Genomic DNA, 26,586 nt, shown 5'->3' with positions numbered 1-26,586 from the left:
GTAGCAGCCCGTGAAGTCACCCTGTCAATGAATAGTGTGAATTGAAAGTATATGGGCCCGAAGCTGGAAACAGCGAAATTATTGGCTGGGTGACCTCGCGCGCTCTATCAGAATTGCAGTTCCGAGTCACTTCAATTGAAGTAAGACACCTGCGAACACTAGTGCTTTGTAAATGAAAAGTGTGGGACTTAAACATTGCATTCTTGGTGACCTGGATTACTCTGATAAAACTGTAAGTCACTCGGCAGTGGTATGAACTGGGGGGTGCAGGTGCAACGGACTAGGAACAGACCGCGTGCTGATGTGGGAACAAGGTTGAGGATGCTGAGCAGAGCGCCTCTATGCAGTGACAGCCGGGCTCTGTGACCTCTGATTGAACTCGGGGGGAAAGGGGAAAAGGGTGGCACCCCAGCAGTGGAGGAGGGCAGAGGCGGTCAGAAGATTTAAAACACTCTATTAATCAGGTTATGCTGCAACATATTTTTTTGCTCTGCTGGATCACTCCAGATGAGAGGACGAGGTAAGGATGTTGGATTTATTGTTGTACAAAAGCACTTTTTAATCCTAGTTTCCAAATGTGATGGAATAGTATAACCGTGAGGATATCGCTTTATGTTGTTGTGCCTCAGGGTCCATTATCTGGCCCCAAAAATGGGATAGCCTTGAGGCAAATTCATTTTGCATGCTTCATTATACATATGCATTCATGTATTTATGTATTCATTTGTTTATATTGGGTGCACAGAAAGACTGTGAGACTCCAAGATCTGTGAGAAAAGTCTGCAACAAAGAAGTAAAGTGCCCACCAAAAGCCTACTCCGTGGACTGAGGATGGGGTTCAGTGGTCCTTCTTCAGTACCGGGGGCATCTACGGGAGCAGATAGATGACCATTTACTTTGATATTGTCAAATGTGATACCTTCATTCCATTGATGATAATCACTGCCTTCATTTCATTAGTATCAGACACTATCTCTTCCCAATATTTCAGATTATTAATGTCAGATTCTCCAATCTCCACTGTGTTTAATGCATACCCTTCCTTTCATGACTTGCTGGGGTGCCCAGATGAATCGCCCCTCAGAGCGCTGGCTACTATTTAACAAGTAATTCTCTCGGTTACTCTTTGATCTTAAATGGTGACGTGGCCTTGAAAACACAGAAGAAAACACGTGTCGGCAGGGCTGCTGAAAATGTAGTTACCAAATATTGTCTGCTACAAGTTGTGAACATGAACAGAACTGACAAAAAAACATGTATTAGTTACCCTGACAATGGGCAGCCCATCACAAAAGCTGCCTCGCCCAGAAGGTGGAATTGAACCACTCTGTCGCTAGACAGCTACAGGTTTGAAGCCTGCACCCCAGACCACTGAGGTTCATCCGGGCAAAAAAACAGTGTAGCAAAACAGGTATATATATCACAAGAATACATACTCTTTTACAGGTAGGATGTGAGCCAAAATGTTTAATCCGCCTAGCTATCAATGTCCACTATTTATTGAAGTTCTGGGCTCAGCTCTATTTTTGATTTGTCTTTATTTTCATGCACTGTTTTAGTCAAAAGTTCAGAATATGAACCTTTGATTGTATGCAAAACAGAGACAGGCTTTCTGGGTAAACGAGACTTGCTGCCAGACTTTCTTATAATGTGGACAAAGTTCAGATAAATCATTGCTAATGTCAGCGTTAACAACAATAGAAGAGGAAAGGCCGTGCTGATTTGAGTTTACTGAACACAAAATAAACAGACATTCTTAAAGCCTTACTCTGTTCTCTCACTCTCTCTGACTCCTTGAACGGAAAGAGCAAGACACCACAACATGATTGTGTAAAGGAAAGCCAAAACACCACAATATGACTTGAGTAAAGAAAAGCAAAGACACCACAACATGACTTCTGTAAAGGAAAGCCAAAACACCACAACATGACTTGAGTAAAGGAAAGCCAAGACATCGCAACATGACTTGTGTAAAGGAAAGCCAACACACCACAACATGACTTGAGTAAAGGAAAGCCAAAACACCACAACATGACTTGAGTAAAGGAAAGCCAAGACATCGCAACATGACTTGTGTAAAGGAAAGCCCAAGGCACCACAACTTGAATTGTGTAAAAGAAAGATAAGACAACACAACATGAATTGTGTAAACGAAAGCCAAGACACCACAACATGAATTGTGTAAAATGAAGATCAAGAAAACACAACTTGACTCATGTAAATGAAAAGTCCAAGACAACAAAACATGACTTGTGTAAAGGAAAGGCCAAGACACCACACCATGACTTGTGGTAAGGAAAGTCCAAGACAACACAACATGAATGCTGTAAAGGAAAGACAAAGACCCCATAACATGACTTGTGTAAAGGATAGTTCAAGACAACACAACATGACTTGTGTAAAGGAAAGCCAAGACACCACAACATGACTTGTGTAAAGGATAGTTCAAGACAACACAACATGACTTGTGTAAAGGAAAGCCAAGACACCACAACATGACTTGTGTAAAGGAAAGTCAAGACACCACAACATGACTAGTTTAAAGGAAAGCCAAGACACCACAACGTGACTCATGAAAAGGCAAGCCAAGGCACCACAACATGACTTGTGTAAAGCAAAGCCATAGCACCACAACATGACTCGTGTAAAGGAAAGCCAAGACGCCACAAAATGTCTTGTGTAAAGGAAAGTAGAAGACACCACAACATGACTTATGTAAAGGAAAGCCAAGACACCACAACATGACTCATGGAAAGGAAAGTCCAAGACACCACCACATGACTCATGGAAAGGAAATTCCAAGACACCTCAAAACGACTTGTGGAAAGAAAAGCCCAAGACACCACAACATGACTTGTGTAAAGGAAAGTCCAAGACACCACAACCCCGACATGTGCTAATTGTAAAGACAAGTGAAGCTGAGGTGTAGGTGTATTTATTAATAAATCTAAACGTTTCTTGACATACCCGTTTCAACATCAGGCATCAGTTTTAGGTTTGCTGTATTTGCCTTTTATTGGAGGATTTGTAGGAGTTCCTCCTGGTAACCGTTCCTCTTGGCTATGCCTCTCGAAGTATTCTCGCCCTAGGCAGAATTACTTGCAGAGACCATAGGCTGACCTTTATGTACGTGGTCACTATGTTAGGAAGAGTTACCTGGTGATTTCATGGTATCAAACATGCAACACTCTTGTCCTGTATTTTATTTAAATGACCTAATACATTCTGGGAATTGCAGTTCCGAGTCACTTCAATTGAAGTAAGACACCTGCGAACACTAGTGCTTTGTAAATGAAAAGTGTGGGACTTAAACATTGCATTCTTGGTGACCTGGATCACTCTGATAAAACTGTCAGTCACTCGGCAGTGGTGTGAACTTGGGGTTGCAGGTGCAACGGACTAGGAACAGGCCACGTGCTGATGTGGGAACAAGGTTGAGGATGCTGAGCAGAGCGCCTCTATGCAGTGACAGCCGGGCTCTGTGACCTCTGATTGAACTCGGGGGGAAAGGGGAAAAGGGTGGCACCCCAACAGTGGAGGAGGGCAGAGGCGGTCAGAAGATTTAAAACACTCTATTAATCAGGTTATGCTGCAACATATTTTTTGTTCTGCTGGATCACTCCAGATGACAGGACGAGGTGAGGATGTTAGATTTTTTGTTGTACAAAAGGTCTCTTTAATCCTAGTTTCCTAATGTGATGGAATGGTATATTCCTGAGGATATCACTTTATGTCGTTGTGCCTCAAGGTCCATTATCTGGCCCCAAAAATGGGATAGCCTAGAGGCAAACTTATTTTGCATGCTTCATTATACATATGCATTCATGTATTTATTTATTCATTTGTTTATATTGGGTGCACAGAAAGACTGTGAGACTCCACGATCTGTGCGCAAAGTCTGCAACAAAGAAGTAAAGTGCCCACAAAAAGCATACTCCGTGGACTGAGGATGGGGTTCAGTGGTCCTTCCTCAGTACCGGGGGCATCTACGGGAGCAGATAGATGACCATTCACTTTGCTTTTGTCAAATGTGATACCCTCATTCCATTGATGAACATCACTGCCTTCATTTCATTAGTATCGGACACTATCTCTTCCCAATCTCTCAGATTATTAATGTCAGATTCTCCAATCTACACTGTGTTTAATGCATACCCTTCCTTTCATGACTTGCTGGGGTGCCCAGATGAATCACCCCTCAGAACGCTGGCTACTATTTAACAAGTAATTCTCTCGGTTACTCTTTGATCTTAAATGGTGACATGGCCTTGAAAACACAGAAGAAAACACGTGTCGGCTGGGCTGCTGAAAATGTAGTTACCAAATATTGTCGGCTACAAGTTGTTAACATGAACAGAATTGACGAAAAAACATGTATTAGTTACCCTGACAATGGGCAGCACATCACAAAAGCTGCCTCGCCCAGAAGGTGGAATTGAACCACTCTGTCGCTAGACAGCTACAGGTTTGAAGCCTGCACCCCAGACCACTGAGGTTCATCCGGGCAAAGAAACAATGTAGCAAAACAGGTATATATATCACAAGAATACATACTCTTTTACAGGTAAGGTGTGAGCCAAAATGTGTAATCCGCCTAGCTATCAAAGTCCACTATTTACTGAAGTTCTGGGCTCAGCTCTATTTTTGATTTGTCTTTATTTTCATGCACTGTTTTAGTCAAAAGTTCAGAATATGAACCTTTGATTGTAGGCAAAACAGAGACAGGCTTTCTGGGTAAACGAGACTTGCTGCCAGACTTTCTTATCATGTGGACAAAGTTCAGATAAATCATTGCTAATGTCAGCGTTAACAACAATAGAAGAGGAAAGGCCGTGCTGATTTGAGTTTACTGAACACAAAAAAAACAGACATTCTTAAAGCCTTACTCTGTTCTCTCACTCTCTCTGACTCCTTGAACGGAAAGAGCAAGACACCACAACATGATTGTGTAAAGGAAAGCCAAAACACCACAATATGACATGAGTAAAGGAAAGCCAAGACACCACAACATGACTTGTGTAAAGGAAAGCCAAAACACCACAACATGACTTGAGTAAAGGAAAGCCAAGACATCGCAACATGACTTGTGTAAAGGAAAGCCAAAGCATCACAACATGACTTGAGTAAAGGAAAGCCAAGACACCACAACATGACTTGTGTAAAGGAAAGTCAAGACACCACAACATGACTAGTTTAAAGGAAAGCCAAGACACCACAACGTGACTCATGAAAAGGCAAGCCAAGGCACCACAACATGACTTGTGTAAAGGAAAGCCATAGCACCACAACATTACTCGTGTAAAGGAAAGCCAAGAAGCCACAAAATGTCTTGTGTAAAGGAAAGTAGAAGACACCACAACATGACTTATGTAAAGGAAAGCCAAGACACCACAACATGACTCATGGAAAGGAAAGTCCAAGACACCACAACATGACTCATGGAAAGGAAATTCCAAGACACCTCAAAACGACTTGTGGAAAGAAAAGCCCAAGACACCACAACATGACTTGTGTAAAGGAAAGTCCAAGACACCACAACCCCGACATGTGCTAATTGTAAAGACAAGTGAAGCTGAGGTGTAGGTGTATTTATTAATAAATCTAAACGTTTCTTGACATACCCGTTTCTACATCAGGCATCAGTTTTAGGTTTGCTGTATTTGCCTTTTATTAGAGGATTTGTAGGAGTTTCTCCTGGTAACCGTTACTCTTGGCTATGCCTCTCGAAGTATTCTCGCCCTAGGCAGAATTACTTGCAGAGACCATAGGCTGACCTTTATGTAAGTGGTCACTATGTAAGGAAGAGTTACCTGGTGATTTCATGGTATCAAACATGCAACACTCTTGTCCTGTATTTTATTTAAATAACCTAATACATTCTGGGAATTGCAGTTCCGAGGCACTTCAATTGAAGTAAGACACCTGCGAACACTAGTGCTTTATAAATGAAAATTGTGGGACTTAAACATTGCATTCTTGGTGACCTGGATTACTCTGATAAAACTGTCAGTCACTCGGCAGTGGTATGAACTGGGGGGTGCAGGTGCAACGGACTAGGAACAGGCCGCGTGCTGATGTGGGAACAAGGTTGACGATGCTGAGCAGAGCGCCTCTATGCAGTGACAGCCGGGCTCTGTGACCTCTGATTGAACTCGGGGGGAAAGGGGAAAAGGGTGGCACCCCAGCAGTGGAGGAGGGCAGAGGCGGTCAGAAGATTTAAAACACTCTATTAATCAGGTTATGCTGCAACATATTTTTTTGCTCTGCTGGATCACTCCAGATGAGAGGACGAGGTAAGGATGTTGGATTTATTGTTGTACAAAAGCACTTTTTAATCCTAGTTTCCAAATGTGATGGAATAGTATAACCGTGAGGATATCGCTTTATGTTGTTGTGCCTCAGGGTCCATTATCTGGCCCCAAAAATGGGATAGCCTTGAGGCAAACTCATTTTGCATGCTTCATTATACATATGCATTCATGTATTTATGTATTCATTTGTTTATATTGTGTGCACAGAAAGACTGTGAGACTCCAAGATCTGTGAGAAAAGTCTGCAACAAAGAAGTAAAGTGCCCACTAAAAGCCTACTCCGTGGACTGAGGATGGGGTTCAGTGGTCCTTCTTCAGTACCGGGGGCATCTACGGGAGCAGATAGATGACCATTTACTTTGATATTGTCAAATGTGATACCTTCATTCCATTGATGAACATCACTGCCTTCATTTCATTAGTATCAGACACTATCTCTTCCCAATATTTCAGATTATTAATGTCAGATTCTCCAATCTCGACTGTGTTTAATGCATACCCTTCCTTTCATGACTTGCTGGGGTGCCCAGATGAATCGCCCCTCAGAGCGCTGGCTACTATTTAACAAGTAATTCTCTCGGTTACTCTTTGATCTTAAATGGTGACGTGGCCTTGAAAACACAGAAGAAAACACGTGTCGGCAGGGCTGCTGAAAATGTAGTTACCAAATATTGTCTGCTACAAGTTGTGAACATGAACAGAACTGACAAAAAAACATGTATTAGTTACCCTGACAATGGGCAGCCCATCACAAAAGCTGCCTCGCCCAGAAGGTGGAATTGAACCACTCTGTCGCTAGACAGCTACAGGTTTGAAGCCTGCACCCCAGACCACTGAGGTTCATCCGGGCAAAAAAACAATGTAGCAAAACAGGTATATATATCACAAGAATACATACTCTTTTACAGGTAGGATGTGAGCCAAAATGTTTAATCCGCCTAGCTATCAATGTCCACTATTTATTGAAGTTCTGGGCTCAGCTCTATTTTTGATTTGTCTTTATTTTCATGCACTGTTTTAGTCAAAAGTTCAGAATATGAACCTTTGATTGTATGCAAAACAGAGACAGGCTTTCTGGGTAAACGAGACTTGCTGCCAGACTTTCTTATAATGTGGACAAAGTTCAGATAAATCATTGCTAATGTCAGCGTTAACAACAATAGAAGAGGAAAGGCCGTGCTGATTTGAGTTTACTGAACACAAAATAAACAGACATTCTTAAAGCCTTACTCTGTTCTCTCACTCTCTCTGACTCCTTGAACGGAAAGAGCAAGACACCACAACATGATTGTGTAAAGGAAAGCCAAAACACCACAATATGACTTGAGTAAAGAAAAGCCAAGACACCACAACATGACTTCTGTAAAGGAAAGCCAAAACACCACAACATGACTTGAGTAAAGGAAAGCCAAGACATCGCAACATGACTTGTGTAAAGGAAAGCCAACACACCACAACATGACTTGAGTAAAGGAAAGCCAAAACACCACAACATGACTTGAGTAAAGGAAAGCCAAGACATCGCAACATGACTTGTGTAAAGGAAAGCCCAAGGCACCACAACTTGAATTGTGTAAAAGAAAGATAAGACAACACAACATGAATTGTGTAAACGAAAGCCAAGACACCACAACATGAATTGTGTAAAATGAAGATCAAGAAAACACAACATGACTCATGTAAAGGAAAGTGAAGACACCACAACATGAATTGTGTAAAGGAAAGTCCAAGATACCACAACATAACTCATGGAAAGCTGAAGACACCACAACATGGCTCGTGTAAATGAAAAGTCCAAGAAAACAAAACATGACTTGTGTAAAGGTAGGCCAAGACACCACACCATGACTTGTGGTAAGGAAAGTCCAAGACAACACAACATGAATGCTGTAAAGGAAAGACAAAGACCCCATAACATGACTTGTGTAAAGGATAGTTCAAGACAACACAACATGACTTGTGTAAAGGAAAGCCAAGACACCACAACATGACTTGTGTAAAGGATAGTTCAAGACAACACAACATGACTTGTGTAAAGGAAAGCCAAGACACCACAACATGACTTGTGTAAAGGAAAGTCAAGACACCACAACATGACTAGTTTAAAGGAAAGCCAAGACACCACAACGTGACTCATGAAAAGGCAAGCCAAGGCACCACAACATGACTTGTGTAAAGGAAAGCCATAGCACCACAACATGACTCGTGTAAAGGAAAGCCAAGACGCCACAAAATGTCTTGTGTAAAGGAAAGTAGAAGACACCACAACATGACTTATGTAAAAGAAAGCCAAGACACCACAACATGACTCATGGAAAGGAAAGTCCAAGACACCACCACATGACTCATGGAAAGGAAATTCCAAGACACCTCAAAACGACTTGTGGAAAGAAAAGCCCAAGACACCACAACATGACTTGTGTAAAGGAAAGTCCAAGACACCACAACCCCGACATGTGCTAATTGTAAAGACAAGTGAAGCTGAGGTGTAGGTGTATTTATTAATAAATCTAAACGTTTCTTGACATACCCGTTTCTACATCAGGCATCAGTTTTAGGTTTGCTGTATTTGCCTTTTATTGGAGGATTTGTAGGAGTTCCTCCTGGTAACCGTTCCTCTTGGCTATGCCTCTCGAAGTATTCTCGCCCTAGGCAGAATTACTTGCAGAGACCATAGGCTGACCTTTATGTACGTGGTCACTATGTTAGGAAGAGTTACCTGGTGATTTCATGGTATCAAACATGCAACACTCTTGTCCTGTATTTTATTTAAATAACCTAATACATTCTGGGAATTGCAGTTCCGAGTCACTTCAATTGAAGTAAGACACCTGCGAACACTAGTGCTTTGTAAATGAAAAGTGTGGGACTTAAACATTGCATTCTTGGTGACCTGGATCACTGTGATAAAACTGTCAGTCACTCGGCAGTGGTGTGAACTTGGGGGTGCAGGTGCAACGGACTAGGAACAGGCCACGTGCTGATGTGGGAACAAGGTTGAGGATGCTGAGCCGAGCGCCTCTATGCAGTGACAGCTGGGCTCTGTGACCTCTGATTGAACTCGGGGGGAAAGGGGAAAAGGGTGGCACCCCAACAGTGGAGGAGGGCAGAGGCGGTCAGAAGATTTAAAACACTCTATTAATCAGGTTATGCTGCAACATATTTTTTGTTCTGCTGGATCACTCCAGATGACAGGACGAGGTGAGGATGTTAGATTTTTTGTTGTACAAAAGGTCTCTTTAATCCTAGTTTCCTAATGTGATGGAATGGTATATTCCTGAGGATATCACTTTATGTCGTTGTGCCTCAAGGTCCATTATCTGGCCCCAAAAATGGGATAGCCTAGAGGCAAACTTATTTTGCATGCCTTATTATACATATGCATTCATGTATTTATTTATTCATTTGTTTATATTGGGTGCACAGAAAGACTGTGAGACTCCAAGATCTGTGCGCAAAGTCTGCAACAAAGAAGTGAAGTGCCCACAAAAAGCATACTCTGTGGACTGAGGATGGGGTTCAGTGGTCCTTCCTCAGTACCGGGGGCATCTACGGGAGCAGATAGATGACCATTCACTTTGATTTTCTCAAATGTGATACCCTCATTCCATTGATGAACATCACTGCCTTCATTTCATTAGTATCGGACACTATCTCTTCCCAATCTCTCAGATTATTAATGTCAGATTCTCCAATCTACACTGTGTTTAATGCATACCCTTCCTTTCATGACTTGCTGGGGTGCCCAGATGAATCACCCCTCAGAACGCTGGCTACTATTTAACAAGTAATTCTCTCGGTTACTCTTTGATCTTAAATGGTGACGTGGCCTTGAAAACACAGAAGAAAACACGTGTCGGCTGGGCTGCTGAAAATGTAGTTACCAAATATTGTCGGCTACAAGTTGTGAACATGAACAGAATTGACGAAAAAACATGTATTAGTTACCCTGACAATGGGCAGCCCAACACAAAAGCTGCCTCGCCCAGAAGGTGGAATTGAACCACTCTGTCGCTAGACAGCTACAGGTTTGAAGCCTGCACCCCAGACCACTGAGGTTCATCCGGGCAAAGAAACAATGTAGCAAAACAGGTATATATATCACAAGAATACATACTCTTTTACAGGTAGGGTGTGAGCCAAAATGTGTAATCCGCCTAGCTATCAAAGTCCACTATTTATTGAAGTTCTGGGCTCAGCTCTATTTTTGATTTGTCTTTATTTTCATGCACTGTTTTAGTCAAAAGTTCAGAATATGAACCTTTGATTGTAGGCAAAACAGAGACAGGCTTTCTGGGTAAACGAGACTTGCTGCCAGACTTTCTTATAATGTGGACAAAGTTCAGATAAATCATTGCTAATGTCAGCGTTAACAACAATAGAAGAGGAAAGGCCGTGCTGATTTGAGTTTACTGAACACAAAATAAACAGACATTCTTAAAGCCTTACTCTGTTCTCTCACTCTCTCTGACTCCTTGAACGGAAAGAGCAAGACACCACAACACGATTGTGTAAAGGAAAGCCAAAACATCACAATATGACATGAGTAAAGGAAAGCCAAGACACCACAACATGACTTGTGTAAAGGAAAGCCAAAACACCACAACATGACTTGAGTAAAGGAAAGCCAAGACATCGCAACATGACTTGTGTAAAGGAAAGCTAAAACATCACAACATGACTTGAGTAAAAGAAAGCCAAGACACCACAACATGACTTGTGTAAAGGAAAGTCAAGACACCACAACATGACTAGTTTAAAGGAAAGCCAAGACACCACAACGTGACTCATGAAAAGGCAAGCCAAGGCACCACAACATGACTTGTGTAAAGGAAAGCCATAGCACCACAACATGACTCGTGTAAAGGAAAGCCAAGAAGCCACAAAATGTCTTGTGTAAAGGAAAGTAGAAGACACCACAACATGACTTATGTAAAGGAAAGCCAAGACACCACAACATGACTCATGGAAAGGAAAGTCCAAGACACCACAACATGACTCATGGAAAGGAAATTCCAAGACACCTCAAAACAACTTGTGGAAAGAAAAGCCCAAGACACCACAACATGACTTGTGTAAAGGAAAGTCCAAGACACCACATCCCCGACATGTGCTAATTGTAAAGACAAGTGAAGCTGAGGTGTAGGTGTATTTATTAATAAATCTAAACGTTTCTTGACATACCCGTTTCTACATCAGGCATCAGTTTTAGGTTTGCTGTATTTGCCTTTTATTAGAGGATTTGTAGGAGTTCCTCCTGGTAACCGTTCCTCTTGGATATGCCTCTCGAAGTATTCTCGCTCTAGGCAGAATTACTTGCAGAGACCATAGGCTGACCTTTATGTAAGTGGTCACTATGTAAGGAAGAGTTACCTGGTGATTTCATGGTATCAAACATGCAACACTCTTGTCCTGTATTTTATTTAAATAACCTAATACCTTCTGGGAATTGCAGTTCCGAGTCACTTCAATTGAAGTAAGACACCTGCGAACACTAGTGCTTTGTAAATCAAAAGTGTGGGATTTAAACATTGCATTCTTGGTGACCTGGATCACTCTGATAAAACTGTCAGTCACTTGGCAGTGGTGTCAACTGGGGGGTGCAGGTGCAACGGACTAGGAACAGGCCAAGTGCTGATGTTGGAACAAGGTTGAGGATGCTGAGCAGAGCGCCTCTATGCAGTGACAGCCGGGCTCTGTGACCTCTGATTGAACTCGGGGGGAAAGGGGAAAAGAGTGGCACCCCAACAGTGGAGGAGGGCAGAGGCGGTCAGAAGATTTAAAACACTCTATTAATCAGGTTATGCTGCAACATATTTTTTGCTCTGTTGGATCACTCCACATGAGATGACGAGGCGAGGATGTTAGATATTTTGTTGTACAAAAGGTCTTTTTAATCCTAGTTTCCAAATGTGATGGAATGGTATAACCCTGAGGATATTGCTTTATGTCGTTGTGCCTCAGGTTCCATTATCTGGCCCCAAAAATGGGATAGCCTAGAGTCAAACTCATTTTGCATGCTTCATTATACATATGCATTCATGTATTTATTTATTCATTTGTTTATATTGGGTGCACAGAAAGACTGTGAGACTCCAAGATCTGTGAGCAAAGTCTGCAACAAAGAAGTTAAGTGCCCACAAAAAGCCTACTTCGTGGACTGAGGATGGGGTTCAGTCGTCCTTCCTCAGTACCGGGGGGATCTACGGGAGCAGATAGATAACCATTTACTTTGATGTTGTCAAATGTGATACCCTCATTCCATTGATGAACGTCACTGCCTTCATTTCATTAGTATCGGACACTATCTCTTTCCAATCTCTCAGATTATTAATCTCAGATTCTCCAATCTACACTGTGTTTAATGCATACCCTTACTTTCATGACTTGCCCAGATGAATCGCCCCTCAGAGCGCTGGCTACTATTTAACAAGTAATTATCTTGGTTACTCTTTGATCTTAAATGGTGACGTGGCCTTGAAAACACAGAAGAAAACATGTGTCGGCTGGGCTGCTGAAAATGTACTTACCAAATATTGTCTGCTACAAGTTGTGAACATGAACAGAATTGACAAAAAAAATGTATTAGTTACCCTGACAATGGGCAGCCCATCACAAAAGCTGCCTCGCCCAGAAGGTGGAATTTAACCACTCTGTCGCTAGACAGCTAGAGGTTTGAAGCCTGCACCCCAGACCACTGAGGTTCATCCGGGCTAAGAAACAGTGTAGCAAAACAGGTATATATATCACAAGAATACATACTCTTTTACAGGTAGGGTGTGAGCCAAAATGTGTAATCCGCCTAGCTATCAATGTCCACTATTTATTAAAGTTCTGGGCTCAGCTCTATTTTTGATTTGTCTTTATTTTCATGCACTGATTTAGTCAAAAGTTCAGAATATGAACCTTTGATTGTATGCAAAACAGAGACAGGCTTTCTGGGTAAACGAGACTTGCTGCCAGACTTTCTTATAATGTGGACAAAGTTCAGATAAATCATTGCTAATGTCAGCGTTAACAACAATAGAAGAGGAAAGGACGTGCTGATTTGAGTTTACAGAACACAGAATAAGCAGACATTCTTAAGGCCTTACTCTGTTCTCTTACTCTCTCTGACTCCTTGAACGGAAAGAGCAAGACACCACAACATTACTTGTGTAAAGGAAAGCCAAAACACCACAACATGACTTGAGTAAAGGAAAGCCAAAAGACCACAACATGACTTGAGTAAAAGAAAGCCAAGACATCGCAACATGACTTGTGTAAAGGAAAGCCAAAACACCACAACATGACTTGAGTAAAGGAAAGCCAAGACACCACAACATGACTTGTGTAAAGGAAAGACAAAACACCACAACATGACTTGAGTAAAGGAAAGCCAAGACACCACACCATGACTTGTGTAAAGGAAAGCCAAAACACCACAACATGACTTGAGTGAAGGAAAGCCAAGACATCGCAACATGACTTGTGTAAAGGAAAGCCCAAGGCACCACAACATGAATTGTGTAAAAGAAACCCAAGACATCACAACATGAATTGTGGAAAAGGAAGATCAAGACAACACAACATGACTCGAGTAAAGGAAAGCCAAGACACCACAACATGAATTGTGCAGAGGAAAGTCCAAGATACCACAACATAACTCATGGAAAGCTGAAGACACCACAACATGGCTAATGTAAATGAATAGTCCAAGACAACAAAAAAGGACTCGTGTAAAGGAAAGGCCAAGACACCACACCATGACTTGTGGTAAGGAAAGTCCAAGACAACACAACATGAATGCTGTAAAGGAAAGACCAAGACACCATAACATGACTTGTGTAACGGATAGTTCAAGACAACACAACATGACTTGTGTAAAGGAAAGCCAAGACACCACAACATGACTTGTGTAATGGAAAGCCAAGACACCACAACGTTACTCATGAAAAGGCAAGCCAAGGCGCCACAAAATGTCTTGTGTAAAGGAACGTCGAAGACACCACAACATGACTTGTTTAAAGGAAAGCCAAGACACCACAACATGACTCATGGAAAGGAAAGTCCAAGACACCACAACATGACTCATGGAAAGGAAATTCCAAGACACCTCAAAACGACTTGTGGAAAGAAAAGCCCAAGACACCACAACATGACTTGTGTAAAGGAAAGTCCAAGACACCACAACCCCGACATGTGCTTATTGTAAAGACAAGTGAAGCTGAGGTGTAGGTGTATTTATTAATAAATCTAAACGTTTCTTGACATACCCGTTTCTACATCAGTCATCAGTTTTAGGTTTGCTGTATTTGCCTTTTCTTGGAGGATTTGTAGTAGTTCCTCCTGGTATCCGTTCCTCTTGGCTGTGCCTCTCGAAGCCATCTCGCCCTAGGCAGAATTACTTGCAGAGACCATAAGCTGACCTTTATGTAAGTGGTCAGCTATGTAAGGAAGAGTTACCTGGTGATTTCATGGTATCAAACATGCAACACTCTTGTCCTGTATTTTATTTCAAAAACGTAATACATTCTGGGAATTGTAGTTCCGAGTCACTCCAATTAAAGTAAGACACCTGCGAACACTAGTGCTTTGTAAATGAAAAGTGTGGGACTTAAACATTGCATTCTTGGTGACCTGGATTATTCTGGTAAAACTGTCAGTCACATGGCAGTGGTGTGAACTGGGGGGTGCAGGCGCAACGGTCTAGGAACAGGCCACGTGCTGATATGGGAACAAGGTTAAGGATGCTGAGCAGAGCGCCTCATAGGTGACTATCTTGGGGGGTTGCGGGGGGAGAGACAGGGTAGGGGAGGGTGTTAAAGGAGGGCGGGGGGCTCGAACTGGATCCAGAGGGGGGGGCTAGGAGTGTTATGGGAGGATGGGGGCCAGAGGGTGACTGTGAAGGAGAAGGAGAGCAGGGTGGCAATGTAGGGTGAGTTGGGAGGAGGGTGGTGCTGTGAGAGGATGAGTGGGGATTAGGTGTGAGAGGAGGGGGGTGTGGGGGCTGCCGGGAGGGGATGTGGCAGGATGGGGGTGTGCTAGATGTAGGAAGCGTCGTGGTGGTGAAGAGAGGGGGGGTGTTGGTGGTGTGAGAGGAGTAGAGGAGGTGGTTGTGGGGGCTGCCGGGAGGGGATGTGGCAGGATGGGGGTGTGTTAGATGTAGGAAGCGGGGGGATGGTGATAGACTGGGGGGCTAGATGTGAGGGGGGAGGGGTGGTGACATAGGAGTGGGGCTATGTGGGGAGAGGAGATGTATGTTGAAGGGTGGGATGAGAGGCCTGAGGCTGGCATGGAGTTCTGGGCATCCAGGGGTCAGGAGGTCTGGGGGTGGGAGAGTAGGGAGTTGAGTAGGTGGTGGTGAGCAAGGGGGAGGGGGGCTAGGAGTGAGAGGGGGATAAGGTAGGGGGAGGGCGGACTGGATATAAAAGGAGGGGAGGTGGAGATAGAGGAGGGGGGCTGGAAGAGAGAGGAGGCGGGTTGGAGATTGTGGAGGGGGATGGATATGAGAGGCGGTGAGGAGGTGATAGCAGGGGGGTGGTTAGGTGGAGAGATGGGATGCGTGTTGTAGGGTGAGGTAGTAGGGTCGAGGGTGGCAGGCGGCTCTGGGCGTCCTGGAGTCAGGAAGGTTGGGGGTGGGGTAGTGTGGGACTGGGTGGAGGAGGCAATGTATTGGGTGTTGAGAGAGGCGGTAGGTTGGGGAGGGGTCAGTGGATTGGCCGCCTGCTTTTTAATGATGAGGAATATGCTGTCAAATAGGTTAAGGCTACGATCCGTAGACTGGGTGAGAATAATACCATTATTGTAGATAGTGATGGTGGCTGTCGCTTGGAAGAGTTGTGATGGAATAATATGCAACAGAAGACCATGAGTGGATTTCCTAGTAGAGGAGACTGTGAGTACGGCTAGGAAGGCTTTCCTCCATTGTGCTCTGCGTTTGGTGTAGAAGATGATGTTGGTGGTCGTGTGACCATTACGAGGAGAGAAATAGGGGTTTCTGGGTGGGATTTCAGAAAGTTGTGCTTGAAGGTTTTGGCAGATTTTTTTGAGAGCTTGGGGGGGTAGTTGATTGTGTATGTGTGGGTGCCGGTGATCTCAATGGTGAGAATCGTGAGGTAATGTGAATGTGTAGAACTATAAAGGTGAGGAGGGAGCTGGTGTGAACCTGATTGTGATTGGGCTACCTGCGGGGGGGCTGTCCTAAGCCTAATCAATACTCGTTGAGGAGGTACGATGAACTAGGGAGGAAAGACAGTGGTTATTTGGGGAGCTAGCAGCTGATGAGAATGTTCTAAGATTGCCTGCTGAGAAAAGTTAGAGACTAGTCCAAGATGGCCGACATCATGGGGGGAGGAGGTAGTGGCTGGTTGGTCCTTTGTCAGTTTCTGCGAGAAAGTGAGGAGGAGTTGTCCTATCTCACTGTCTAGAATCTTCGTGGAGTGGGGAGATGAGTTCTATTTCCATTCCGATGAGTAGGGGGAGATGTCCTATCTCACTGTCTAGCACCTTCCTGGGGTGAGGAGATGAGTCCTATTTCCATACTCATGAGTAGGCCAGCAATGTGGGAGGGGGCGGGGAGTCCTGTTTTGATAGTAGGAAGGAGGTGGTGGGGGGAGAAGTCCTATTTCTGTTGTTATACTTTGCAAAACAAGGAAGAAGTTGGGACTGACCAGGGGCTAGGGGTGAGCTGTTATCAGTAAATTTTACGGCTTGGCCATTTTGGGCAGAAACGAAGGAAATGAATCATGGAAACTCCCTTTCAGGGAGAATATGAGGAACATTTCAAAGCTAAGCCCTAGTGGTTTGCTTAAATAAGAGTCACAGAAGCCGGTAGTTTTAGTCTTTACATTGCAGTCGGTGATGTCCCTGGAAACCGGCAGTTGATGATGGGTGGATAATGAGCAAAGTGAGCAGTGAACAGTTCCTGATGGGGTGGCACGAGGCGCCGATAGATTTAGAGGTCAGTTACCGGGAGAGCAGCTCGTTGTGGCGTAGAGAGCAGCGGTGCGCAGCCCTCTCTGAGCGAGATGTGGTAGGCATCAGAAAAGTAATGATCTCGAAAGGGCGGGGCGCATAAGGCTTACTTGTTTTCTCGGCGTCTCTATCGGAGGTCTGCTGCATCCGCGGTCCATCTGCGAAGTCTCCGCTGCTGCGGAAATGATCCAATGGTGTGGGCACTGCAATGGTGCGGGCAGGATGCCGCTTCACTAGCAGCGAGCCGGCAGCCTCAACGAATTGCCCCTCCTGCTGCGACGATCATCGTTGTAGCTCAATCCTCGATCCAGTGATGTGCATCTAACTGCTGAGGGGGGGCAGGGTTCCGGGCTTTGTCCTCTTCATTCAGGAAAAGTCCGAGGGCGTGATGTCTTTGTAAGCGGCCGCAGCTCGATTCCAGATCCCGGCGATGCGCTTCGGAATTACTTGGGGCCAGATTAGCAGTCCCGGGTGCTGAGCCCTGTCCTCAGAAGTCTGAGGGCTCGATAACTTTGGGCAGAGAGCTGTGGGGGAGGCCCGCGTCCCTGGGAGGCTCGCTCCGAGCACAGGCGGCAAAAACGGCTGAAGGAAATAACTGTGGTTATTCTAATTAATCCAGGTACTCTCGGATGGTCTGTCCAGGTAGGGGGCTGCCACTAAACGGGGATAAAGACCCGAAGGTGATCCCCAGCATTCGGAGCTCTTCCTTTGAGCTCCTACCAGTCGGCCATCTTCCCGACCGGCAGCGGGAGCGAGAGCGGCCATATTGAAGCCAGGCAGAGCAACCAATAACTGCTAGAGAAAATCGAGCGGCCATCTTAAAACCAGGCAACGCTCGGATTGGCCCCGAAGTCTCGCAAGCGTCTCCGTGGCCATTTTGAAGTCAGGCAAAACCAACCAATAGGGGAGCTGAGAGTCTTGGCGGCCATTTTAGCCCCTTCGCTGTGGGGGTTATTCCCCTGCTGTGCTGGGGGGAGGGGGCTCACACAGTGCCCCCATGCTCATGACGAGCTCAGCTCGTCATGAGCTTCGGTGCTCCGGTGCTCATGACGAGCTGAGCTCGTCACAGGTGCATTGGCTCCCGTGGAACGCTCAGCACAGCGGGGGTATTCTCCCCGCAACTGAGCGTTCTACGGGCCATGACGAGCTGAGCTCGTCATGAGCACCGGAGCGCCGTGGCTCATGGCGAGCTCAGCTCGTCATGAGCGTTGAAGGTGTTAAAGTCAGGCAGAATAAGGAAAAGAAGGAAAAGTGCAGAGAAGAGTACTGAAACAAAGTAAAACAAGCACAAGGCATTGCAAAGGATTCACAGAACAAAAGGACAAAGACATATAAATAAGCATTGGAAATGCAATAGGTCTCGCATTAGAAAAGTTGGAGCTATTGGTCTTGTAAATGACAATTATTTTATTTATGTGTTGGTTTTTAAAATAGCTAAATTGATAGCTTTGTCATTTACAATGCCAATAGTTATAACTTTCGCGAATGTGACACCTATAGCATTTGTAATGCAACATGTTTTGTGTTTACGTGACTTAGATGTATTGATATTACAAATAACAATGGCTTTTAATTTTTTCAAATAATTAATACTTAAATAAAAGTGATTGTAATTTATAATGGCAATAGCTTAAACTTTTGAAAATAACTTTTGTGTATTTTATTGTGATGAAAATTCAAGAACAGAAGTGAAATATTAACATTTTTTTGTGACATTTGTAATAAAGCTTGAAACATTGAGAGCACATATTTGAATCAGTGATGCTGTGGTGGTGCTGAATGATGCTGTATGCTATGCTATGTTTTGTTTTGCTATCCTATGTTTTGTTTTGTTATGCTATGCTATGTTTTGCTACCCTATGCTTTGATTTGTTATGCTATGCTGTGTTTTGTTAGGCTATGCTATGTTTTGCTATGCGATGCTTTGTTATGCGATACTATGTTTTGTTACGCTGTGCTACATTTAGTTGTGTTTTATTATGCTATGTTGTGTTTTGCTATGCTATGTTTTGTTGTGGTTTGCTATGTGTTGTTATGTTATGTTATGTTTTGTTTTGCTATACTAGGTTTAGTTTTGCCATCCTATGCTTTGTTTTGTTATGCTATGCTATGTTTTGTTATGCTTTGTTATGCGTTGTTATGCTATCCTATGCTTTGTTATGCTATCCTATGCTTTGTTTTGCTATGCTATGTTTTGGTATGCTATGCTATGTTTTGCTATGCTATGTTTTGTTATGCTATGCTATGTTATGCTATGTTTTGTTATGCTATGCTTTGTTGCGTTTTAATATGTTATGCTTTGTTTTGCTATGCTATGTTTTGTTTTGCTATGCTATGCTTTGTTATGCTATGCTATGCTTTGTTATGCTATGCTTTGTTATGCTATGCTAAGCTTTGTTTTGTTATGCTATGCTAAGCTTTGTTGTGTTATGCTAAGCTATGTTGTATTGTGTTTTGTTATGCTATGTTTTGTTATGCTATGTTTTGCTATGCTTTGTTTTGTTATGCTATGCTTTGTTTTGTTTTGTTATGTTATGTTATGTTACGTTATGCTTTGTTCTGCTATCTTTTGTTGAGTTTTGTTATGCTATACTATGTTTTGTTATACTATGCTGTTTTGCTATGCTTTATGTTATGCTATGCTATGCTATGCTTTGTTGTGTTTTGTTATGCTAGGTTTTGTTTTGCTATACTATGCTTTGTTTTGTTAGGCAATGCTATGTTTTGCTATCCTATGCTTTTTTTTGTTATGCTATGCGGTGTTTTGTTATGCTATGCTATGTTTTGTTATGCTATGCTGTGTTTTGTTATGCTATGCTGGTGAGGGTGTGTTAGGGTGTGTGAGGGTGGGTGAGGGTGTGTGAGGGTGAGGGGGTGTGAGGGTGAGTGATGGTGTGTGAGGGTGAGGGGGTGTGACTGAGGGGGTGTGAGGGTGAGAGGGTGTGAGTGTGTGAGAGGGTGTGAGGGGGTATGAGGGTGAGGGGGTGTGAGGGTGAGGGGGGTGAGAGGGTGTGAGGGTGAGGGGATGTGACGGTGAGGGGGTGTGAGTGTGAGAGGGTGAGGGGGTGTGAGGGTGAGGGGGTGTGAGGGTGAGGGGATGTGACGGTGAGGGGGTGTGAGTGTGAGAGGGTGAGGGGGTGTGAGGGTAAGGGGGTGTGAGGGTGAGGGGGTGTGAGGGTTGTGAGGGTGAGGGGGTGAGGGGGTGTGAGGGTTGTGAGGGTGAAGGGGTGTGGGGGTTGTGAGGATGAGGGAGGGTGAGGGGGTGTGAGGGTGAGTGATGGTATGTGAGGGTGAGGGATGGTATGTGAGGGTGAGTGATGGTATGTGAGGGTGAGGGGCTGTGAGGGTGAGGGGGTGTGAGGGTGAGGGGGTGTGAGGGTGAGGGGGTGTGAGGGTAAGGGGGTGTGAGGGTAAGGGGGTGTGAGGGTGAGTGGTGGTGTGTGAGGGTGAGGGCATGTGGGGGTGTGAGTGTGAGGGGGTGTGAGGGTGAGGGATTCAGGATTGCTACACTGTATTCCGTTTGCAGTTTAGTGCGAATTGGAGCAGCCCTGTCACTGTTAATCTTACAGCAAGTTGATGTATGAAGAGTGTATTTGGTTAAGCTTAACGTGCCTGGCAAAACGGTTGTTGAAATGTATACGGATGACAAATTTGAAAATTTAACTGTTACCTGATTTGTGGGCTCTGCATTCTGCCGGGCTGGTAGGACATACTTGCACTTTAATAGTGATCTACACCGCGGTTGAGCGGGTCTTTAGTCGACACCCTTGGGGCGGGAGCCATCTTGGGGGAGGAAGCGCCGTGTCGCGACGCCATCTTTGTTGACAGGCTAGTTGCCTAACGACCTCGCACGCTCGAGGCCATTTAAAACCTGCCCCATGCAAGCGCGCAGCGTATGCGCGCAGCGGGCGCGCCGTGGGCACGCCGGAGGCTCGCCAGAGGCGAGCCCATCTATGCCCATCCGTGACCAGACGGGACCCGGGGCCACGACCCCTGGTCCTCCTGTCATCTATACTGGCGCGGAGCTGGAGTCACACAATTCTGGTAATTTTGTCATCAGCCAGGGGTGTGTTGCTAGACTCATGCAGGAGGGACTACTGAAAGCCCCCTGTTTCAATCCAGGCCTGAAGGCCGCTGCTAAGGTCCATAGCCTGCGTTATGGCCTTCTTAATACACGCTCCCGCCAACGGCATCACTTAGAAGTCTTTACTCTTCTGGAAGAAGGAGACTTAGACTTTCTTGGATTAACAGAAACATGGCTAGAAGACTCTTCAATGCCGGATCTTATAGCCTCTTTGCCATCTGACTTTTCGGCACTCTTCCATAACCGAACAGAAGCTAGGAGAGGGGGAGGTGTGGCACTTCTGTACAGCTCACGCCTATCGGGTGAAAAGTTCTTGGCCGAAAATGTGGCTGGCGCGGAAGTGATAGGGGTCAAGCTTAAGCTGGGGACAGACTGCTTGATCATTCTACTAGTATATCGCCCCCCGTGGGCTTCGCCAGAATTCCCCGATCTATTTATGAGATTGGCCCAGGACATCCGCTCGAGATATGACAAAGTAGTCATTATGGGCGACTTCAATTATCATTGGGAAGAGGTCCCAAAAGTAGGTCAGGCCTTCCAGATCGAGGAGGCGCTAGTGTCTCTGGATCTGGCTCAACAAGTGAAAGGCCCGACGCATGTGAAGGGACACACTCTAGACTTGGTTTGGATGACAGTCCCTGCGCAGGGCGAGGTAACGGCCCAGCCATGTGTATGGTCAGATCATTACTTAGTGAGAGGTGAGCTACTAGTGGACAAACCAACCACAATGACTAGAGGAGGGTGGAAGGCAGTCAGGAAGTGGAAAAATATCGATGGAGACAAAATGGTAGATCTACTCCGAACCTACCCCCCCTTTAATGACCAGATTGATAACCCAGAGCTCCTCTGTAGGGAACTGATGGATAAACTCTCGAAGGTCGTGGATCGAGTGGCACCAATCCGCAGGATGAACCTAGTGGATAGAGGACGAGTGGCCCCGTGGTATAATGAACCACTTAGAGTGAAGAAACGTGGGCTTCGAAAACTGGAGAGAGCCTGGCGTAAGGACTATAATCTTGCCTCTCGACATAGATATACACAGGCACTTACGGTCTATAAACAGGCGATCATAGCCAGGAAGTCCGAGTTTTTTGAGGGAAGGATTACAACGGCAACGAATCCCCAGGAAGAAGTTTTCCGAGTTCTCACGGAGCTTAGAAAAACTAAGGAACAGATGTCGGATTTCACTAGGGAAGACTGTCAAAAATTCCAGGATTTTTTTAATAATAAAATTACCGATATTGTTTCTGAAATTGCGGCGACCCCTAAGATAGACTGTCCGCCGCTGGATATCCCAGCTAGAACGTTAGTGATGACCCCATTATCTACCTTACCCTTGATTACAAAGGAGAGGTTGTCCACTCTTATGGGGCGGGTTAAGTCGGGTTCCAGATTGGATCCGTGCCCACCTAAAGTGTTTAAAACGGTACTACCTGGCATAGAAGAGGATGTGTTGAGCCTCCTAAATTTATCTTTACAGGGAGGAAAGGTGCCTGCCTCCCTTAAGGAGGCCCGGCTGATCCCCCTGCTAAAGAAAACAGGGGCAGACGCAAAATTTCTGAAAAATTTCAGACCAATATCCCAGCTGCCATTCTTGGCGAAAGTACTGGAGCAACATGTGCTCACCACTCTGTCAGAACACCTGGAAACCAACTTGTTGCTTGAGCCGAATCAGGCAGGTTTTCGTGCGAATCACAGCACAGAGCTGGTTATGTTGTCAATTGTAGATGAGCTAAGGAACAGGGCAGATAAAAAAACTCCGGGTGCCCTGGTGCTGTTGGACCTCTCTGCGGCATTTGATACCGTGTGTCATGAACAACTATTGTTGCGGATGAGGGATTTCGGCATTCAGGGCACAGCACATGCATGGTTTACATCCTTCCTGCAAGGGAGGACGCAGAGAGTGCAACTTGGTGACCTACTTTCCACCGTAACACCGATCACCTGCGGAGTACCGCAAGGGTCTGCTCTGTCACCCCTTATGTTCAATATATACCTACAGCCTCTGATTCTAATGCTCAATCAAATGGACTGCCAGGTGTATAACTACGCGGATGACACCCAACTCATCATCCAATTGGATGATGGTCAGGATGCGTCCGTGAGACTGCAAAATATTCTGAGAAGCACAGCTAATTGGATGTCCGGGAACTCATTAAAAATCAACCCGGATAAAACCGAGGTGTTGCCAATTACCATCACTGGCAACCCATGGAGCGATCAATTTTGGCCCAGGGAGCTGGGTAAGCCCCCGGTACCGGCGGCAGTGGTCAAGAGCTTAGGCATCCATGTGGACGGGAAACTATCCATGGAAAAACAAATTACAGCTGTGGTGGGAACCTGTGTTGGTCTCCTCCGACAACTTAGGAAAGTTTCCTCGCTGTTGTCCTACTCTACTCTGAGGAGTGCGGTCTCTGCTCTGATTTTAGCCAGGTTGGACTATGGCAATTCACTGTACATAGGACTACCACAAAAACTCCTAAACAGAATGCAGATCGTGATGAACGATGCCGCGAGACTTATTTTTAAATAACCAAGGAACACTCATGCATCCCCCCTCTTGCGCGAACTACATTGGCTGCCAGTCAAGCAGAGGCTGATGTTCAAGGGGCTGTGTATTGTCCATAAGGTGCTCTATGGCAGGGCTCCTAATTATATGAAATCACGTTTGCTTCCCTATAGACCGGGAAGGTTGCTTAGATCCTCAGAAGCCTTCCTCCTGGTCCAGCCACGCTGTAGACTGACTACTGTGGGAGGTCGGGCCTTCTCTAATACTCTTCCAGCTCTGTGGAATAAATTGCCATTGGAACTGCGGAAAGACACTAAGCTAATGTCTTTTCGGAAGAAATTAAAAACGTTGCTTTTTCAGCAAGCTTGGGAACGTCCTTAATCTGAATCCAGCCATATCCTTTCAAATCGCCTAGCGGACCCTTTCAAAGCGCTTAGAGACCTCAGGGTTATAGTGTGCTATACAAATCAAATAAATAAATAAAATAAAAGAGATGGAGCTCGAGAAGATAACATTGAGACAAAGTCGCAATAGGTACAATGGAAAAACTTTTGCATTTTAGTGACCCCTCGAAAATTAAAGGCAATATTGGCCTTTCTTTCGGGTAACTGCATTCATTTAAAATGGAATGCCCCTTGGAACTGAGTAACAACATACCGAAATGCATAATGTGTTGAGATTACGTGGGTCAAGAAGACTGGCAATGTTGGTTTGGAAGATGGGATATCATTAAGCATGCATATGAAATTTAATCTTGGTAATAAATGAGAATCACCAGGGTTAAGAACTGTTTCTAATGGAGAAGTTGTTTCAGGCAAAACTCTGCCATTGCAGTGTCGTCCGTCAGCGCTTACTTTGCCGGGTTCATGCGTACGCAGCTCTTCCAATCTAAATTGGTCTCTGTGCCGAACTTGGTAGACATGTGAGTGCGGTAATAGAACTACAACTCCCAAGAGACACAGGAAATAAAGCATGGATAAAAGATGCCCAGATCTTCCCTACTGTAAAAATTGCCTTGTTACATTCGAAGTTTTGTAACATGAGCAGGCGCAAAAGTAATGCACAGAAAACAAGTTAAACAAGTTAAATAAGGAGACAGGCCGTGAAACTGAAAGCACGGCCGGCCGGCCGTGAAAGCCTTTGATCTGGCATGAAACTGAAAGCACGGCCGGCCGGCCGTGAAAGCCTTTGATCCGGCAGGGGGTGGAGCGGCACCAAGCTGGGCAACAGATGGCTGGCGGTTTGATGCTGTGCACGCGCATTTTAGGTCAATGCGCTTGCGCATTGACCTAAAAGCGCACGGGCACAGCATCAAATCGCCAGTCTAGGTAAGGTATGTTTAAGCCCCTATAGTCTTGCTCCGCTCAATGCGCATGCGCATTGAGAGGCGAGACCTAAAAAGGAAGCACAAAGATGCAAAGGAGGAAACAGTGAAGCAAAAAGGAAAATAGAAGACAATAATGAAGAAAAAAACAAGCACAAGGCAGTGTAAAGACAAAGGATTCACAGAACAAAAGGACAGATAGACATAAAAAGGAAGCACAAAGAGATGCAAAGAAGACAAATAGTGAAGTAAAAGGAAAATAGAAGACAAACGTACTCACAAACAAAAGACAAAAAAAGAAAAACAAAGAAAAACAAAGATGACAGAGCAAAGGAGCGAAAGACAGAGCCCAGTATCGTAGACCTCTCCCATTCAACCTCTCAGAACCGCAAGGGTGAATAAGATGGGAGCGTTGGGTTAGGAGATTCAAGAGATACGTGGAAGCCACAGATGTGACAGAGGCCAAACAACTGGGTCTGTTCCTCAACCTAGTGGGGGATGAAGTAGACGATCTATTAGTGACCCTACCAGAAGGCGAGACAGCGACGTACAAAGGACTGATAAAGTGCCTAACAAACAAATTTGATCCGCAGAGGAACATTGATTTTGAGCGATACACGTTCACCATAGGCTTTCAGCATACGGATGAATCGCTAGATGATTTTGAGATGCGACTGCGGAAACTAGTTACTCACTGCGAATTCGACAAGTACGACAACGGACAAGCGATTCGCCTACGCATCATCGAAGGATGCCATGACACGGACTTCCGTGCGAGAATCCTGAAGGAACCAACCTCCCTGGAGAAGATCTTGTCATTAGCAAGGGCTGGGGCAAGAGCGACAGTTCAAGCAAAACAAATGGAGTGGGGGAAAGAACGGTGAGTCGAACAGGCACACCGCATGGCAGAGAGCAACCGCACAAGCAGCTGGAAAAAAGGGCCCAATGGACAAAAGACAAAGAAGCAACCTGAATCAACCTGCTACAGATGTGGGCTTAAGTTTCCACACCGAGGCACGTTGCCCGGCAATGGGCTAAACATGCAGGAAATGTAACAGAAGCAACCACTTTGCCAGTGCATGCCAGGGACTGCAGATCAGAAGCAAAAGAGGAAGATTGGGAGGATCACGGATGACGGCGAGCAGACATGTCAGACATGTGGAAACAGCAAACAGGAGCTCCTCGATAGAGTCAGGAGAAGAAGGGGAAGAAGAAAAGGTGGAACGATTACACCTCATGTCAGACACTGCTGTCATGCCCAACGATGAAGGCAGAAGCCAAGAAAGCATCCGCCTCGTGAACAAAAACACAATAAAAATGACGGAGTCTGTGACCATAGAAGTGGGACCACAGAAAGCACGGTTTGTGCTAGACGGCGGCGCGACATGTAACATCATGTGTG

The 26,586-nt window shown here is 45.0% G+C and overlaps 5 non-coding genes across 5 annotated transcripts; all 5 read right to left on the bottom strand.

Annotated features, from left to right (window-relative positions):
* Positions 1-1,301: 1,301 nt before the first annotated feature.
* On the bottom strand, positions 1,302-1,388 carry TRNASTOP-UCA (transfer RNA opal suppressor (anticodon UCA)). Its single transcript has one exon. It is a non-coding gene; the product is annotated as a tRNA-Sec (tRNA).
* A 3,031-nt stretch (positions 1,389-4,419) lies between these two features.
* On the bottom strand, positions 4,420-4,506 carry TRNASTOP-UCA (transfer RNA opal suppressor (anticodon UCA)). Its single transcript has one exon. It is a non-coding gene; the product is annotated as a tRNA-Sec (tRNA).
* Positions 4,507-7,074: 2,568 nt separating this feature from the next.
* TRNASTOP-UCA (transfer RNA opal suppressor (anticodon UCA)) lies at positions 7,075-7,161 on the bottom strand. The gene has a single exon. It is a non-coding gene; the product is annotated as a tRNA-Sec (tRNA).
* A 3,132-nt stretch (positions 7,162-10,293) lies between these two features.
* TRNASTOP-UCA (transfer RNA opal suppressor (anticodon UCA)) lies at positions 10,294-10,380 on the bottom strand. Its single transcript has one exon. It is a non-coding gene; the product is annotated as a tRNA-Sec (tRNA).
* A 2,558-nt stretch (positions 10,381-12,938) lies between these two features.
* Positions 12,939-13,025, bottom strand: TRNASTOP-UCA (transfer RNA opal suppressor (anticodon UCA)). The gene has a single exon. It is a non-coding gene; the product is annotated as a tRNA-Sec (tRNA).
* Positions 13,026-26,586: the final 13,561 nt, after the last annotated feature.

This window comes from Lissotriton helveticus, chromosome 5_1 (assembly GCF_964261635.1).
Source record: "Lissotriton helveticus chromosome 5_1, aLisHel1.1, whole genome shotgun sequence".
Lineage (NCBI taxonomy): Eukaryota > Metazoa > Chordata > Amphibia > Caudata > Salamandridae > Lissotriton > Lissotriton helveticus.
Note: the sequence above shows the minus strand (reverse complement) of the source record. Positions and strands in the feature narration are given on the sequence as shown.